This window comes from Mytilus galloprovincialis, chromosome 11, assembly GCF_965363235.1.
Source record: "Mytilus galloprovincialis chromosome 11, xbMytGall1.hap1.1, whole genome shotgun sequence".
In the NCBI taxonomy this organism is placed as follows: Eukaryota; Metazoa; Mollusca; class Bivalvia; order Mytilida; family Mytilidae; genus Mytilus; species Mytilus galloprovincialis.
The window spans coordinates 52371268-52377267 of NC_134848.1; positions in this window are offsets into that span (position 1 = coordinate 52371268).

Below are 6000 nucleotides of genomic sequence, written 5' to 3' on the forward strand. Positions count from 1 at the left end.
CCGCGAAATAATAGAAAAAAACAAAGAAGATAGTCTAACGGATTTTAAAAAAATACAAAAATGAAGATTCCTCACCTAGACCTCCAATTCTAATATATGTAGGCCTTAGAAGAATGTCAAATATGAAAAAAGTGCAATATGGCTGTGAAATCACATAATCATGTGTCTGTAAAATATTCAATGTATTCATACAATATATATTATGTATATGAAGAATGTCGGCAGATTGAAGGAGTGGAGACACCTGCTGTTCATTAATAAACCTACATAAATAATATATCTGACCCATTTAAATGCAATTAAAAATCAAATATTAAATTTATGGTTATTAATACTGATGAATCTATTATTACAAATCTAGGAAAGTTAAACGCAAGGACAACGGAAATAACTCTTACTATTGTTCCTTTTTTAACTTTAATATATATGTCAGTAGGTCAATATAGACTAAAGACATTTATCAAACACCCATTCATATAAATCATTAGTATATATTTAATGTTTTGTTGTTGCTGAAACCTAAAGAGTCAACATGCAAGAAACGACTTACATCCTTTTTTTTAATATTAAAAATCCATAATCCACTATTTCAAACACCTAAAGATGCTATAGTATATATTATAGGACTAGAATTAAAATAATTTCCTGAAATGCTTGGTAACCAAAATAAGCCCCCGTGAATCGATAACTTGCTGCTTGGTTGACTTCAATGAAGGTTCTTGTCTGTTGTTTTTGTTTCTTCCTTTGATCTAATTAACATTTTTTATATGGTTCATTGAATACTATTATTAAGAGGTATATGTCCGTTTCGAAATACTGTAGGATGTAAATGTTTTAATATCAAGTCACATCCGGTGATATATAAATAATAAAATTACAATACGATTTAGGTTTTATTCATTGAGAAAGGCCTTACGATGATATGTTGCTTTTATTTGCATATTGCATTTTGTACCATGTAGACAGTCTCCTTATTTTCATATTCAATTTAATATCGTCTGTATTACAATGGAAGTACAGTTAATTCTTCTTTTATACTATGAACATATAGCCTCAGAGTATATCAGGAAACAATAATTAAAAAAGAACGTGCACTCCAATGAGTCACTATAACTGGTTAACTCGTTGAAACATTCAGTTGATTAGTAAACATTCTACTTAAAAGATTGTAAGGATCAACCTATTAACCTTGTGTATCAGCACAGTAAGTTGTACATAGACATTAAAATGTCATCGTTTGTACTTTTCTATATCTGTCATGCACCTCTTTCCCTCTTATATGTCTATATTCTAAATATCATATTTACTTCTTGAGGGACATTTAATTGGCAAATAAAATCTTGTATTTTTTGTACAGACCTTACAGTCCGTCTCGTGACGGGATATTCATGTTGATTTCAAATATATTTGTGTTTTCGAAATGTAACCTTTTACATATATCATGCAGAAAATACTAATAAAATGCAACAGAACAAATCATAACAACCATAATAATGATTTTAAACCATGACGCCACCCCTTACGCTAATTGAAAAAATACGAACCCAAAACAAAACACACACATACACACACACGAAACAAAAATAAAAATCGATTAAAGCGGAAGATTTAATTAAGTAGATGTAATCCCAATTGTAAAAAAAGAGTTGAGTTCCTTTGAGTGAATTATCGTCTACTGTTCAAAACAACGTCATAGTGAATATCTGTAGGTCACCTGACGTACGTCCTTCTGCAATCCGGAGTAACCAAACTGGTACACATTTTAATCCTAATTAATGCCTTTTTAGGCCATGGTCTGTTTATTCCTACTAACACCTAGAGGTCATTAAATAGCCTTCAAAAATGAACATAAACAACAAACTTTTCTAACTTAAATATAACCCCTAATAATTAATAAAAATGTTCCACTGACCTAATGTCAAACTAATTAACTTTATAAACACCTTTCATGCAGCCTTTTGACCTCGTACTGATATAATATACGAGAAAATGAGAGTTAGCTTGATATAGCTGTCAGTCAATGTTGTGTTTTAAACAGTTTTAATGTTCAGAGTAAGGTCATTATGACAGAAATTATTCTGGCCGACTTCTTTGGTATTTAGATGCTTAGTGTATTAAGGACATTTTTTCCCTTAAAAATGGAACAGGAATATGTACAATAACTGGGTTATTCCCTAAACTTACGAGTTAGATAAGATATATATTTTTTTGGTACGTGGAACATTTGGTTGATGACGCGTTGACGTCATCTAGGCTAGCCCACGCAAAATAAATATTTTAGATTGCAGAACAATTACGGCAAAGTACTTAACGTTAATGCACTGAAATCGCTAAATAACAACCCGCGATAATGTCTTATACATCGAATCATATTGTAGTTAATATAATGATATGAGTGTGAATGTCATTTTTTTTTTGAAATAATTTTTATTAGAATCAGTGCTAAATTTGTTCAAAGCCGACCTACAAAAAAGCAATTATCAGTGAGTATTACAACTATTCGGAAAACCTCATGTCATTCTCTTAACTTCTATCTACAGAACCTCTTTTTCAATAAAAAACAGAAATTTGCAACACAAATTTCAAAACTCACTATATAAAGCCCTGCCTAACAGTATTAGAGGTCACTGTAGGAGGAACAACAATCTAATTAAAATCTTGATCTCTGATTTCGTTATACTATACATGTATGTTACTGTAGTATAATAAAATCAGAGATCAATATTTTAATTAGGTTGGGTGGAACAGTAATCGACTTCTTATTGTTTTAATTAATTGTGGGCAATATTTCATACAACATAAACAATGCTGCCACATATACGTGAATTTATATATGATACATGCACACAATAAATAACTAAATTATATAAATGCCTTAAAAGTGTACAAAACAACTCATTTACATATCATGATCTTGAAATTTACTCAATTAATATATATGCATTAAGCTGATCTTTGTATTGGTATCAAACATTGCTTTTAAAATTGAGAAAGGAAATGGGGAATGTGTCAAAGCGACAACAACCCGACCATAGAGCAGACAACAGCCGAAGGCCACCAATGGGTCTTCAATGTAGCGAGAATTCCCACACCCGAAGGTGTCCTTCAGCTGGCCCCTAAAATATGTATACTAGTACAGTGATAATGGACGTCATACTAAACTCCGAATATAAAACAGATGTTCTATGATTGCCAATGAGAAAACTCTACACAAGAGACCAAATGACACAGAAATTAACAACTATTATAGCTCACATTACGGCCATCAACAATGCGAAATCATATTGTGAAGATGGATGTATGGGCATAACGTAAATTAGACAGTAACCCATCGACGCAAATAATCAAAAGTTAATAGAGGTTAACACGTAGTATTTAACAATATACAAATGTCTATATAAAATGTGATGCCTTATATTTTTCCGAGTCTTAAAAAGTTATAAATCATTAAACAGAAGTTATCCCAGATCTTAATTCTACAAATATCCGAATAAATTGAGAATTTACATGATACAACCGATGATGAGGCTCATGACTTTGTCCAGAACATGAGTATGAGGTGGAGTTTATCTAGTGTATCCAAAGATCTCAATCTACTCCTATATTTTATCGAGAAGTAACCGTATGAATATATAATACATAAATATATATGAGTACATTATTTATGTTATAGCTGACTATGCAGTATGGCTTTGCTCATTGTTGAAAGCCGTACGATGACCAATAGTTGTCAATGGCTTAGTCATGTTAGTCTCTTGTGGAGAGTTTTCCCATTGGCAATCACACCACATCTTCTTTTATATATTATTTACTTTGCCTATATGGCAATGCAGATTATAATTAAGTTGATGTTTGCACGTGGTTTTCCGCAGCACCCTTTCAGTTTCACATGCGGGTTACATGTATATTCGCCTATAACCTTGATGTTTAACCTTTCTCCTTGCGGACGTGGATTGTTCTCAAGCTAACGACTTTTTACTTAATTCACCTTGCCTTATAGTGCATAGCATCATTTACCGAAAGTGTCATAACTATGATGTACTTGCTAGATGTATTTGAATAATAACTAGAGTTTATACACTGGGACGATACCACACATTTCAAAGGGACACACGGTTTTTATTTGTGTATAGTTTTTATTTAATTGTTTAAATGTTGGTGTTTCAATGTCACATAGTCTATAGAGCTATGTTAAATATCAGCGCATTGAAGCCAGGGTTTGCAAACGATCATTGTATTTATGCGTACGGCTAAACCACGACTTTATCAATTAGTCAAGCTGAAATCAGAAGAGTAACAAAAATACCGAACTACGAGGACAATTCAAAACGGAAAGTCTTTTTGAATACACTGCTTCTAGTACTCAAATAATTTCTAAAAAATATTGCTAACATAGTCAACTTCAACCGCGACAATTTAATTTTAATTCAATTGGCATCCCGCATATGGAAAAATTGCATACTATGCATACGGATCCTGACTATTGGACAACTAAAGACGCGCCTGGGGTCAGCCTTGAATATTATATAAATGGTGGTGCTCAATCTTAAAAGATTCGTGTTTGAAGTCATTTTCATTGAAGACGTACACATTTTTGTTCAGGTGTCAGCTGAAGCCCGTCTCCAGGTGCGGCAATTTCCGCTTGTGATTAAGACCCTTTGGTGGTTTAGAGCTGTTTCCTGTTCTTTGGTCGGGTTTTTTGTACCTTTGACACATTCCCCATTGCTTATGACATTTTTTTCTTTCGTTCTTACTGTCATTGTGTTGTTTGTAATTTCCCGTAGTATTTTCTTAATTTAAATGTATACTTATAGATGACACATTGCAATTATGAATCAATTTCAAGCATCTATTTCGCCAACGCTACAATTAAAAATACACTATACACATACATCTGCATTTAATTAAATTGATGCAAGTGTCATTAGTTGGTTTAGAATATGTATAATTATAGCATTCTAGGATAGGGTAGAAGAGCAAAATGTCAATTTCCCACACTTCAGGAATGTATTACGTCAATCTCAACGTTAATATTCCTCAGTTAAAAGTGAATTTAAATTAACAAATATTTAATTACTGTACATTTTTTAGAACTGACGTACTGCTATTGTAACCTATTGATATGGTAAACTATTAGTCAGAGTAAAATTTTAATTTTTATTTTTTTTCGTCACTAGTGTAAACATGACCAAATTCTTAATTCAAGACAATGTTGACGTCATTGACCATACAATCTCTTGAGAGGAGGATTAATTGTGCAATTAATTACACGATGAACTTGACGTACAGGCCAAAGCTATGAATCATCATAGTTCACATGTATTTCTGTTGGAACACATGAAACAACTTTCTCATAAACATAACACAACTACAATGGATCCTTAGGAACTAGTGACCTATAAAACAAGGTTTACCATATTCTAGATAAGGAAATGCGTATATCAAATCTAGAACATGGAAGTTGTTATCCATTCGTTTGAAGTGCTGGCGCTTTTGCTTTTGCCATTTGCTTAGGGACTCTCCGTTAAGAATTTTCCTCGGAGTTCGGTATTTTTGTTATTTTACATTTGTTGCTCACCAGCTTCATGTCAACCCAATTTAATTTCCTTGTCTTATATACCATTCAATCACTTATATCTATACGTAGTTTGAATTTTGCCTTTACAGTTGTTTTCCACGATTTTTTAAATCCTAGAGTATATGCATGACATGAAGTACTGTATCATAACCACTGGAAACAAAGCTGAATGTAGATGACAAGATGTTCAGTTTGGAATTTTCAAAAAAAAAACCACCCACACCAAATGCAAAAAAACCATCATTCTCTGCTTGCATTAAGCCCCCCCCCTTACAATAGAAGATTACACTTTCAGGATTTTTTATTTGTTTTGAATATTTGACTGTTAAAACACAGGAAGGCATATCACTAAACCTGTAATTTAAAACCCCCGTTTTGAAAAAAGAATTCCTCTTTCTAAAATTGTTAGATGAAAGGATCAA